The following is a 14270-nucleotide window of genomic DNA, read 5'->3' as shown; positions in this document are numbered from 1 at the left end:
AGGGATAAGAAGTTTCACTTGGAATAAGAGATTCTTTCACTTTTTTTTTTTCCTCCTCTTGCCTTCTTTTTTTTTTTCTTTTGGGGGGAGGGGGGAGGCTGAAGCGGGGGGGGACTTCACATGTAGCAGCTATTCTATGTTCTTCAATCAATAGCTCCTGGCAGAAGCCACTTATCCCCTGCTCTCAAGAGACATTCTCACTCAGAAATGTAGAGAGCCTATGAATCACTAATTCTATAAACCTAGTTTGTTTGTTTATAATGGCAAAATTTTGCAAGACCACACTTCCTAAAAAGTTTGTAAGGCTGCCTCCTTATTAAGATTTTTCATTTGTTCCAAATTTTGGAATGTTTGTCTATAATTTTGTGTTTTGTTTTGTTTTAAACCCAACAAACAAACAAAAAATACCAAACAGTAAAACTCAAGCAAACAAGACACAAAACAATGCAAGCCCAATTTCCTTATCTTGGCAATTCGAACAAAACAAAACCAAAACCCATAAGCCAACTACTGACATTTCACCTCTGTCACATTTCTGTGTCCAGAAATTTATAAATGCAAATGATGGAAGATGGGGGAGGGGAGGGTTATGACTGCTCACTAAGTTTAGATGGCAATATCAAAATAATCCATACAGATCTGTGATCGAGCATAAAAGGATGATGGAAGGAGATGATCACACTGGGTTCGATGGTAGTAATGATAAGAAAAGTTCAAGGGGGAAAAAAATGTTCCCTGTTCTATATCTATACAAGTCTCCCTCCAAGGAAGTGTTCAAACAGTCTCCTACATTGTATATACACTGGGTGATGAGCAGCATTTCCCCAGCAGTGCTGTGAACACTGCAAAAGCTGGATTAGCATTGCAGCAGCTGCTGGGTTCACCCTCTTTCGCAAAGCTTCCCTGCAGACCACAGCTGAGACTTACCATGTTTAGAAACACACAGCTACTGTAACTGATCATGTAATTGCTCCTAAGTTCACATTTTCCTTAAAAAACTACCTTCAGGTGCTTCCCATCACAGCACAGAGGCAGGGTGGGGTGCCATCCTTCTCTTCAAGGTGTTGGACAGGAATTGAACAAGCAGTGAGTGCTAAATACTTGGTCTGATATCAGAAGCCACCACAGAGGATGTTTCTAGATAAACTGGGTTAATTGGGCTGCCATGATTTCAGAGGTCACTCCTCTGCCACCCTGTGAGAGGGCTATGGCCTGTGCTTCCTCTGGACCAGCTGCATGTTAGTATGGTCCCAAGTATCTACACTACTGGACTTCTGGATTGAACATCTTCACCAGTGCTGTTTCCTGTCATATCACCCAATAAATGCAGTAATTAACTGGCCCAAAGATCACTTGGGGACTCTTTTGGTTCTATGTAAGAAATAATCTTTAAGATCAGCCCTCTCAGACTAATTAAGCAGAGATCCCCTCTAATCCCCTTAGAGCTTTGTGTGGCTGTTGCCTGATTGATGAAGCAGCTCTGATAAACACGCTGCCAAAGGTGTTTCAGCACTGGTTAGGCTACACCTTCAGTATTGTGTCCAGTTCTGGGCACCTCAATTTAAGAAGCACCTTGGGACTCTTGAGCATGTCCAGAGAAGGGCAATGAGGTTGGTGAGAGGCCTTGAGCACAGCCCTACGAGGAAAGGCTGAAGGAGCTGGGGTTGTTTAGCCTGGAGAAGAGAAGGCTCAGGGGAGACCTTATTGCTGTCTACAACTACCTGAAGGGTGGTTGTAGGCAGGAGGGGGTTGGTCTCTTCTCCCAGGCAATCAGCACCAGTACAAGAGGACACAGTCTCAAGCTGCGCCAGGGGAAGTTTAGGCTCAAGGTGAGGAGAAAGTTCTTCACAGAGAGAGTTGTTAGCCATTGGAATGGGCTGCCTGGGGAGGTGGTGGAGTCACCATCCCTGGAGGTGTTCAAGAGGGGATTGGAAGTGGCACTTGGTGCCATAGTTTAGCAGTCATGAGGTCTTGGATGACAGGTTGGACTTGATGATCTTTGAGGTCTTCTCCAACCTTATTGATTCTATGATTATGTCAGTGTGATAATTCAGCATCCATGGTGTCAGATTCACTAGGATTTTTGGATGCATTAATTTCACTGAGTTGCACCAAGAGCAAAGCAGCTTGATGCCCCACAGAGTGATGGCCTGCTTGTGTTGGTTTCCAGCACTATAAAATGCCCACAGTGCTGTACTGTGGACATATTTTTAGCTGGATTTCTCCAGAATGTGCTTCCTTCATGCCACCCTGACAACAACCCTAACAGAATCCATATGCTGCTTCCCATGGTCTAGCTGCAAATGACACCACTTTGCAGGTTGCCTCAATCCCCAGCCCTTGAGGGTGTCCAAGCCAGAGCTGAAGTGTCCTGGTGCTGGAAATGGTGTGTTGCAGTCCTGAGGAACGCTCTCCAGAGACACATCAAGCAAGATGCAGAGGGCAGTTCTGTAGTTGGAGATATTCAGGGCATGCAAAATGCACTTATCCACCTGCATGTCACTGAAGGCAGAGGAGGAAATATAGGACGCTGTGTCAGGGTAACATGTAGGATGTTTTCCCTCTGTCTGTATGTCTCTTTTATCAGCACATCTGAGGTTCTTGATAGGATGGGGTATTTCTTCCCTGCTCGTCTCTCAATAGGCACAAGGTACTGCTGTCACTGGCAAAATACTCAGTATTGGCTATTCAAATACTGACTGAAGCAACTAGCTGAGAATGCAGAGCAGAAGTTTTTGTTGTAGTTAACTGAACAGTTATGGCGACCAGAGGATTTCTGAGGGTCCTACTAAAAAACCAAACTAAAAGCGAGTGAAACCTGGCGAAGTTCCTCATCTAGTAGTTACAGAGCATTTAAAACGCTCTACCAGGACCAGTCAGATTCCGATGGTAAAAACAGCTGTTGAAGGCTTATCTTAAAAGTCTGTTAAAAAAAAAACAAACATCAAATACTCTGGTACTGTGTGTTGAACGCTTCTATGAAGATAGTAGTAGATCTTGAGTTAAAGCAAAGCCATTTTCCAGCTAAAACTGATTTTTCTGACTTCTTTCTTCTGCACAAGTATTGTAAAAAGACTTTCTAAAAGGTACCACTTGCTTTTCTATCAGGTGAGTGCATCAGAGGTGAGTTAAACTTAAGACCCTAGGGGCAAAGGAAGTCAAATGACCTGTTCTTCCCAGCTTTTTCCTCTTGTTTCAGGGAGATACCTTTGCACATGTGTCACAATCAAGTCTGGAAATAAGAAATCCTTTCTTCTGCTGATACTTAACAGACTCATTAACCTTTATCATCAGCCTCTCATTTTAACAGGCTAACAATCTCTCATGGTAAAAAATATTTAAAAACCTGTAAGTTTTTGGTTTCTCCTTGTTCTTCTCTCAGGCAATGATCTTTAAACTCTTGAATAAAATGGATATGTTACATCCTCATTTCACACTTACAGAAAGGAAGTTGTAGAGACAATTATTTACCCCAAGGAGCACTCTATGGCAAAATGGAGTCCCAAACTCATGTCTCTGAGTGAAATTCCCTCCTGTAGTAACAATAAATGACAATTAAAAAAATAAACTGAAACTCAAAACTTTGGAACTCAAAAAAATATTTGATTTGGAACCATGCGCTTTCAAAGTGTATCAACATACAGAGAGTGTAAGGCAGCAGGGGAGGAAAGGAAGTTTTTACTAATTTTGTTTGTTATAAAACCCCAGAGATTCAATCAGTCCTCTTCCCATGTTTGAAAAATCCCAGTGAAGTAAGAAGTAGCTCTTTAAGTCTTGTACTTATAAAAATAGTCTGGGTAAACATAAACTCTGCTCCAGTCCTTTTAGTCCTGTATGTGGCAAAAGAGACAAAAAGCATTTCAAGCACTCAAATAGGAATTCTCATGTAAAAGGTCAGTCTGAATAGAGCTAGCCTTTGCAATGCCAGGGAAACAGGAGGCCAGGCTTAGTAAATTGGCTAGAATTACTTTTAAATATTTTTGTGTAACTGCCCATTTCTGCTCATAACTGTTGTGGTCAGAGGGAATATAAGACTGGGGGGGGAATGGGTGTTTCACGTTCAGGTTTGACAGACAGAAAAGGAGGAAGCAAAGAAGGAACTTGCCTCTTGCATACGTCTTGGTTCTGGACACTGGAGGTTTTCTGTGATCTTTAAGTGGTGGGAAAGAAGGGAAAAAACTTAGCAGTACTTTATGAACCAGATCTTGGAAGGTACATATGTAAAAGCAAGCTTGCCAAACATTTGGCAGTATGGTTATGAATAACAAGCCCCTCTGGCACTCTCAAGCCAATTGTTTAAGTGACAAACATGATGCTCTCCAGCTTATGAGTGCATGGGAAAGCCTGGATGAACTGAGGTAAAAGTGATCCTGCAGACAGATTTAGTTTGCCATGCAAAACCCAGGAGAAATGTGGAACAAAGTTTCTAATAATTGTAACTGCTTTTACTGGTAGAGAAATTTGCAGCTGAATACGGAGCAGTAAGAAAATGGCAACAGAAGTCGGTGAGTGAGCTGCCCTGACAGAAACGATGGCAATCCAATGAAATCCACCAAATATCCCTTCTAAATGTTCCTCCCTTCCTAAAAAGGAAAGCAAAAGCGATAACTGAAATACTAGTTTTCACCATCAGAACTGGCAACGTCTGAGATGTGCTCTGAATGATCTATGTGAGGTGATTAAAGCAGTTTCCACTGTCACATACCTGTAGGGAAATGTTTTCTTAGAGCTGCTACAAACAATTCTTTTAAAAAAATTACTGTCAGACTGAGGCCAGCTGACATCTCCTAGCAAAATGGCCTCCAAGGAGAGAAAAACCAAACAAAAGTAAAATTAACAACAACAAAAAAACACCGTCCATTTTGTTTCAGATCCATGCACCTTTGAATTTAGTGAGGGAGAGGAAGACACATGCAGAAGTGTCTTCCCAGAAAGGGCCGTGAAAGAATGTGGATGTTTGCAAGCCAGGCCTGGTGAGACATGGCAAATCATCCTGAGGCAGGGTTTGGCCTCGGGCTGTGCAGAGAAGACAAAAGGGGAAGAAACACTGAAGTTGCAAGGTCCCAGAGGGCCAGCGTGAGTGAGCACCAAGACAAAGCCACCATGTTTGTGGAGGCTTCCAGCTGCTTCCACTGGCCACCATGCCAGAGCTCCAGGAGCAGGGGGGCTGGGGACTGGTCATTCACAGAGCTGTAACAGGGGGTCCTCTCTGCTAGTGTAAGAAAGACTGGTGAGACCTCTGCACCATCACTCCACCATTTTCTGGGATGCTCACTAATGTGCCACTTGTGATGAAAGCTTTGTCTGCCAAATACAGTTTTGTTTCTAACTTGTAAAAGTTGTGGAAATTGTGATCAGGATGGGTCTTGTACTTGCAGCCTAAGCAAGTGACCTGGCTTTTTTTAAAAGTGTGTTGGCACGTCCTTGCTTCCTTCTTCTTCAGTGAAGAGAGACCTTTGGTTTACAGAGAGTATGTACAAGCTCCTCTGAGGCCACATGAAAAACCGGTGCTCATCACCTATTAAACAGGTAATAATTATTTCAAACTGGAAGCAGCAAAACATGGCCTCCCCATTTGACCTCTTTCAATTGGAGTCAGCAAAGAGTTCCTTAAATGCATGACAGGAGCTGGGCTTTGTCTTTCATTAGGTTCCTTTTCTGCACATATTGCAAGCTAAAAGCAAGTTCTATCGAAACCCTCACAGACTCTGTTGCATTTAGATGGGTGTTAGGTTTTAGCAACTACATGCTCTCTCTCCTTTCTCCACCCAGTAGATTTTGAATGAGTTGGTGCAGCCCAGGAGATGGTCATTTAATGTTTGCCATGAGCCTTGCCAGTGCTAATTGAGATTCACATCACTGGGGCAGTGGTGGTGGGATGCAAGGCCATGGGGTGTATCATTTCCCTGACTGAGCGTATGATCATCAAATCTTCAAGTCTGGCTGTCAGACTTCTTGCCCAGGTGTAAGCGCAGGAGGTATTACTGCTGTTGGTAGATGGGGAATGCATTCAAGTGCCTTAATTAAATGCCATTATACTTACACTGCAGAAATCTGCTGGAGAGTTTATCTTCTTGCTAGTCCCCACTCTGTTCTGCACTGTGCCCTGCTGTAGCCCCCTTTAACAATAACAACTCTGGGATTTGGTCAACTTTTGCTGACCATGCAGTGGAAGAGCTCATTGGCACTGTCAAATCTGTCATTCCTGCTCACTTAATAAAGGTACCCAAGGCAGTGAAATGGCAAGAGCAGGAAAAAGATGTTTCTGATTAGCAACTGAAACAGACAGGAGAACAAGGATGAGGGGGCAATTATTCATTTTAATGTAGGGAAAGGTGAGATATTGGATATGCTCTCCTTCCAAACTGGCAACAATGATTAATAGTGCTGTTAATGACCTGGAACAGCAGTGCAGGGGCAGAATGGGCTGGTAGCAAAGTATACACTTGGCTTCACAAATTCCAAGGAAGACTGGAGGGGTGGGGGTGGGGTGTCTGGTGCTAAATGGGAAAACTAGTTACATAGTGGGTGGAAATGCTCTTCAAGATGCATGTGGAAAAGGATGTTTTGAAAACTCTCATCACATATTGACCCAGGCATCATTGCACTTTATTGTGTTCAATAACCTGGCCTCAAAGAGGATGGCGAATCTGAAAACTGATGAACTACTGAGCATCTTTATGAATGTATCAAAATACTGTAGTGTCATTAGCACTCCATTTCATAGTATGCATCAGAAACAGCACAGCAAGCCTGAGACAAGAATGACAGCTATTAGTGATACACAAAACTTCTGCAGTCAGCAGTAATAAAATGAGTATTGCTTGATCAAGTGATGAGACTAACACAATGAGATTGAGAGGTGAAGATGTGACACTTAGTGAGTTGTATGGTGAATGCAGGTCCAGCAATGTCCATGCACCTTCTCATAGCAACACCAAAGGCAAAAACATCTGAAGCCAGCATAAACACAAGGCAGTGGAGTTTACTGCATGTGATAACCACAGTCAAGAAATTCATAATGGTAAAATGAATACAATTAAATGGATGGTGATGGAGAGGAATAAAAGTGCAATGCCACCGTAGTACTCCAGAGCTGCCCAAAACAGTGCCTTGAAACTTCATTTCCTGTTGCTGTGGAAAGGGTAGAACACAAGGTGCATGGAATGCTGTGTATTTGTTGGGATCGTCCAGAGGAGTCAGTTAAATGTGCTTTATATGCTGATGCCAGGAATAGTTCTGCCCCTTCCTGATGATGTACTCACCCAATTACAGAACAGTGCAGGTATGGTACTAATGTGACAACAAGAACATGAAGGAGAGTGGAAGTCCTTCCAGGAGCACTAAAATATGCTGGATAGGGATCCTTTAGGGAAAAACAACCTGTTTTCAGAGGCAGTAAGGCTGAGAGCCTTGGCTTGTTCTGCAAGCACAGTTGCTGCTTTGCATTTAATCCTGTGATTATGGATGATAGAAATACTCTGCTGGCTGGTAGGTATTTGGCAACCTGCATGTCTGAGTCAGATCTCTGTGCAGTGCCTGCTCCGAGCTAGCTGCAATGCTGAAACCATCTCCTTTTGGAAACCTCCATGGAGGAGCCAGCCAGAGGACAGATTGCAGGTCTACTGACTGAAAGAGAAGTTTCTCACAAGCAGACTGACGCAGTGCTGGCTGCATGCACTTTGCCCATCCTTGCACAGCCCTTGCAGCTGGGAAATGCCCTTGGTAATACTCAGAGGTGTTCCAGGCACCCCTGACACAAATGCCTTGGTATTGTAGAGGTTTTAGTTATGGTTCATTGCGAATAGCTGAAGATGCTTGTGCCCTGGCAGCTGCATCACTGCCTGCATGTACTGTCTGCAGAACCCCCCTCCTGCCACCGTATTTACCTGGGTGGCAGAGGAAAATGGGACTGCAAAGTACACACCAGTACAAAGAAAAGCACAGAAAACCAATTACAAACCTTTAAATTACAGAAATATTCAGAGTCTGTGGCTTGCTCAACAGAAGGTTTATTTTTGGCTATAAGAAAATGCTGTGTAACATTAGCAGGGGGGGAGTGGGGGAAGGAAGAGGGAATGGGATACACAACATCATGAAAATTGGGTAGGTTTTTCTGGGGTGCAGAGCCTTCATCTTGTACCCTTACAGTTCATGGGAAATTGGTGACTGTCTCTGATGCATCAACAAGTCTAGCAAGAAAAAGAATGTATTCTTAAAAGCCATCTCAAAGTATTCAAGTATTTGCACACAAAACTGGAAAGCTCACTGCCAGCCCATTCTGTAAGCTGATCTCTGACAAGGGCAGCAAAATGTGTCGAAGTTTTAAACACAGCTTCTTGATAAAGAGACGACATGTCTGGCTGAGACTATTCTAATGCATGCCATATGCAAAAGGCAGTAGTGACCTCACATGCCAAAAAGAGAGGCTTGTCTGGGTCTCACATTACAACGCTGTGTTTACAGACAAATAAAGATTATTTCTCTGGATTGTTACTCTGTGCTTTAGCAGCTGTCCCTCAAAAACACTGGAGCAGATAAATCTGAATGGTTTAGTGGCAGTTCTATTGCAATCTCATTGCTACCGATTTGGTTGCAACTAGCAGCAAGTACAGAGCAGCCTTGCTAGATCGAGGTGGGATGACCATCATCTCAAATGTCTCCTTGTCCATGTATGTGCAAGAGAGAAGGACTTTAAGGCCAGAGTGGATAGCGGTGTAAGGAGCACACATCTCTTCAGGGAAGAGGTTGGCAGCACCTGACCTGTTCCCAGTGGTCCCAACAGCACCAAATGGTGGGCAAATACAGGCAGGCACAGCCTTGTTTGCAGGATGGGGAGCTTTGCAGTGAATTCCTCATATGACTAATTTAAGCACTACCACCTTAAGAGATGCTGCAGGAGGAAACTGGCTATGATAGCAGCTGGCACCAACTGGCTGCTCAGGGCAAAAATGCTCCAGAGAAGTGTTCTAGCCCTAACAGTAAATCAAGTTGATTCTGCCTCAGTTTTCACTATGAGGCTGTGTGAGTCCCCCTGTGTGTTTTACTGGCAGAGGATGAGCAGGTGGTCAAGGAAGGCATCCTGACCCATTCTCAACACATCAACAAATTAACCTGTGAATTTACTGCCTGTGAGGTACCTTTCCCCTTGCAGCATACAGTGCAAGGCACTGGGAGAGGACCAGTGGCACTCAGCACTATATGGCTTCACACCAGCCAGAAGTAAGTGGAGGCAGCACAGTGGTGCCTTAATGAGGCTACAGCTTTGCTGATTGCATTTTTATAAACTCAAGCTCCTGCCACGTTCCACTCAATGCTGAACGAGATGATGCATTAAAAATAGCACTGTGTACAGAAACAGGAAGAAGAATAAGGTTACCCACACACATCGCTTTTGCTCCTGCAAGGATGGGATTGTCGTCTTCAATGTGCTGGGTTTAGTACAGGCACCCTGATTTCCTCCCGTTGGACCCATTCTGTCTCCTTCCATTCCCATCCCCAAAATACTTTAAAAATATGCTTGAGAAGTCAAGAGGACACAGTCTCAAGCTGCACCAGGGGAAGTTTAGGCTCAAGGTGAGGAGAAAGTTCTTCACAGAGTTATTTGCTATTGGAATGGGCTGCCCAGGGAGGTGGTGGAGTCACCACCCCTGGAGGTGTTCAAAAAAGAATTGGACATGGCACTTGAAGCCATGGTTTAGTTAGTCATGAGGTGTTGGGTGATAGCTTGGACTTGATGATCCCTGAGGTCTTCTCCAACCTTATTGATTCTATGATTCTATGAAGTCGTTTTTCAGGAAGAGGAAATGAATTCTGAGTGAAAAAGCAGACCATTTCTTCTTCTATTCAAGCACAACAGGGTGACTTAACTATTGTTCCAGCAAACCTAATTATTGTCTTCTACCTCTAACTCCAGCTTCAAGTCTTAGAGTTAAAATAGACAAAATTATCTGCTTTTTAGGATAGAATTTTGTACCACTGCAAAAATGTGCCTGGCAGTCTCCTCAAAATCCTCATCATTTTTATTACAACTTTCATGTTTGTTTTCACTTTCCCCTTTGTTAAACGTTTTAGGCAACTCAAATGAAGCCCTTGCCATCAAGCCAGCCTTTTAGCAGTAATGACATAAATTACATTGTTCTCCTGGGCTTGCAGCACCCAGCTATTAAATCTAACCATGGGAGCTTGGCAAATCTTTTCTTATGTGAGGCAGCTGTTTCTCTCCTGCCTCCACCCCCTTTTTGTGCTTTGCATGAGCTTGATGTGCATTCTGAGGAATGTGTTTCACCCTTTTCCTGAGGCACTCTGTGCAGGGATAAGGGTCTTCCTGAAATATTCAGTGGCAGTGGGGGGGGGGTACAGGCTGGCTCTTGCACCCAGCCTGTCACACCCCTCCAGAAGAACAAATTCAGGTGCCTGAAGTGGTTTCATAGCACAGAGCTGGCTGAAGCACCATAACTTGTGCAGTCACCTCCATCCTGGCTCCTGGCCCCAAGGCACATTGTCTCAGTTCAGCCTGGCTCCAGAACTGGCCATGCTGGTACCTGGAATATACTGCCAAGCTCTGTGCTTGGTCAAACAATCCTGAGCATTTCTTTGTTTTATTCTTTCTAGCATCTGCTGAAAACAGTTTGACCTGTTTTTAATCAGTGGTTATTTGCCCAGGTTGAGCTACCCTGGTAAAGCCATCGGCTTGCAGAAGATGTAGCTGTACATATGCTGCTTCAAAGGGCACTTGTTTTCATCTTTAAATTCCCCTGTCATCAATGGCAATTTTCGTGCTGTGCAGTTATTCAATGACAATACTCTAAGATAAAGACTGTCAATTTGCAATCAGTACTGTTTAAGGTACACATGAAAATGGTAAAGTGCCAATCACATACTGCCCCTTGGGATGGATGTCTTCTACTAGGACATGTGGCACATGGCCCTGGGCTGCACTCAGTGCAGCAGCATGAAGCTGGCTGGTACACATGCAACTTCTGGCTATCCTAGTCCCTGTGTGGCCTCAGGACAACCTTCCAGACAGATGAATGTGCCCAGGGACAGTTCCTACTGCCATCCTTCCCCAATAATGCTGCATCACTGCCAGGTGGCTGGGAAATGGATGGTTTGCACCATGGAAAGGCCTATGCTCCCAGCCTGCATCACTCAGAGGGCATTATTTGCAGGCTCAGTGACAGAAATTAGGAGCCCTGTGACTGGTTTGGGCCTCTTCCCAATGAAAAAAATTAAAACCCAAACTCCAAGCCTATTATTCTTCTGTAAGCTCTGGCATGAGCAGAGAGTCTTCTCTCCTGATGAATTTTTTTTCTGTGCAACAGCAGCTTGTCATTAAGCCAATTTTACAGAAAAAAACAACAACCAAAAATACAAAAGATATAAAGACACAAAGGAAATATATCCACGGATCAAAATCAGCCTCATCCCAGTTCTCTACCTGGGCCTATCAAGCCTCACGAGGCCAAACTTCCCCAAAACCTCACCTCCACACTAAGCCTCAGTAGGTCCAGTAGCAGAGAGAAGGGATAAAGAGGGAGAAATGGCTGCAAACTCCCCTTATATATGGAGATGCAGGATGGGATGGAATAACAAAGATTACAATTTCCTGTGTCCACCTCCTGGAGGCCGTCCAGTACTCTGGAGGAAAATCTCTATGGTCCTCAACATACAACAGCAGTCTTCAAGTTCAGCAAATAACTGCTAAACAAGGAAATTCCAGTAAAAGCTCAATGAAAATGAATTAATACAGTTAATCTACTTTTTCACTTGATTAGCTCCCACAAAATTAACAGCAAAATCTTGTAAGTTACTGATCTAACATTGAAAAGAAATAGTTGCACTTCTTCCCAGGCATCCACAACAAAGAAAACTGGTGTGTCATCCCTCAGGGCAGCAGGGCACTAGCTGAACATCATAACATTCTTGTGGCAATGGTAGAGGTTTCCAGGAATAGGACTCCTCTTGGCAAATAGACTTCACCTGCATGACTAAGCTACCAAAATGCTGTCAAGCATTCTGTAAACAGAAGAGTTAACAAACAACAAAACTAAATTAAAAAAATTTAAAAAACCAAACACAATAAAAAGCCCCCACCAAAACACCAAAAAACCAACAAAGGAGAATGTTAGGTCAGAGGTAGGGGAAGTCATGGGTTTGGTTTTACTAAAGAGGCAGAGTAAAATTGTACAGACAACAGTGGAACAACAGCAACATCTGTGACAGGTAGCTGGAATATAATAGACAGATGGAGAGATGTATAGAAAGAGCAAGTGACCAATCTGGGGGCTTTTAAGAAAATAGAGAAACTGAAGCAAAAAGAGGAGTGCAGTATTATCTGCTAATTTTGCAAGTGATGATTAAGGAAATAGGGATTGTGAAAGGGGTTCAGCATGCTCTGCTGCACAGTCCTAGTGCTGGATTCAGAAATGGAAAAAAGCTTTGCAGTTTCATCAGAAATACGTGCTCTTGGGAACTGCCTCATGGCAAATACTTCAAGTTCACAGTTACTATCTGGAAAATAGTCCTATTAATAGTCAGCAGCCCCAGGTATTCTTGAATGCAGCAGCTCACTTGCCATTAAGCTAATCAAGGGTGACATTACCTGAACTTATTCTGATAGCCATACAGCTGGTTATAGAAAAACTCATTGTAGAAGATGACCTTAGGCCAAGCGGACATGAGCAGATTTGTTTAAGTGAATGGAAAAATAACAGTAGACTATGACAAGACAACATGGAAAAGGGGACTTTGACTTTCTGTGGTGATGGCTGTTGTATCCTGACATGTCTCCTGCTCCTGCCGTATGCTACCTCTCCCATCATATTGTCGGTCTTTGTGTGGTCACACCATTGCCCTGGACCAAAGACACAGCACAGTGAAGAAGAGTGCTCAGCAGAAAGTGAGAAGTTGTTGAGGTTGGCTTGGCTATGACAGTCAGAAGAGGTTGAGGAATGGCACATGGTGGCTGGGGAATGCATCATTGCCACCATGCCTGTCCCTCTGTGTTCTGTCCTGGCCAACCCACCAGAGGCCACCAGGATATGGTACCCCAGGCAGGGAGGGAAAGGGGTATAGAAAGACTCCAAGTTTAGCAGAACATGCCATAACTATCTCATAAACTCCTTGTGAGTGGAGACAAAAAAATAAAAGAGGAAATGGAGAAGAAAGAAACCATGTATTTGAGATCAGATTGTCTACAGCTAATGCAAGAAATAACCACAGTTGAATCTGGTTAGACCTTGCAAAGAAACAAAAAGAAATAGCAGACACCTCTGTAAGCCATTGCTTCCTCCCAGAGGTATTTAATAATGTGTAAATGCTGCATTCAACGGGGGCAAGAAGAAGTGGCCTACTTTTGCAGCAAGGGACGGATCAGAGAAAAACTAAGGGATGGATCAGAGAAAAGCTAGGGTTATGGGTTTTCTTAACCCATGTTGAAATCAGTAGCTTAATGTTTCAATTAAGGGGCTTGAAAGAAGATGCTAATAAGCAAATTTTCTCAAAGACAATATGTTGTGTGGGAGATTGAGTGCTTGGGACCAGAGGCATTGCAGTTGGCTGCTGGTGGGATGTGGTGACCACAGCGACAGTGGCCCCCAGCTCTGTGGGAAGCCCTGCTTGGGCTTGGCAGCTCTGGCACCATCCATCTGGGTTAGGGCCAGGCAGCCAGGAATCCATCAGAGCCTTTTGTTCTGAACTTCACACATCCCTGCAAGCAAGCAAACAAAACCGCTTCAGAGCCACTCGATTCCTCCTGTTGATTTACCCTTCTAAATGAAATTATCTCTGAGATCCAGCTTTCTGCTTGGGTTAAAATGAGTAACAATTTATTTAGGTCTCACAAAATAAGAGACTAACTTGCCTCTGCAATTTAATAAGAATTATTATCTAGACTGCAGGGTTAGAGCCAGGATGACTAATGGAAATATTCAGAGAAATGGAAATTACACTGCTACAGACTGAAGCTAAACTCAGAGTTTAATATATTCCAGCTAGAAAGACCAGATAATCTCCATTCCCACTACTGAGGGAACTGGCCCATGAAATTGCTAGTGTGATAGTAAGGATTTCTGATCTACCAAATCGAAGATAGGTGCCATAACACAGGAATCCAGCTAGTGTAAGAACTGGGAGAGGAAACAGTGATCCAAGATGTTTACACACTAATGCAATCTCATCAGTTTACAACCTTGTAAAATGAATTTGGAGTGAACAAATATTTGAAGATGTGACAGAAAGTAAGGCTTAACTATAGCATAGGCCAATCA

Source organism: Melanerpes formicivorus, unplaced genomic scaffold (assembly GCF_026170545.1).
Source record: "Melanerpes formicivorus ecotype bairdi unplaced genomic scaffold, bMelFor1.0.p_v2 SCAF_1, whole genome shotgun sequence".
Taxonomy (NCBI): Eukaryota; Metazoa; Chordata; class Aves; order Piciformes; family Picidae; genus Melanerpes; species Melanerpes formicivorus.
Note: the sequence above shows the minus strand (reverse complement) of the source record.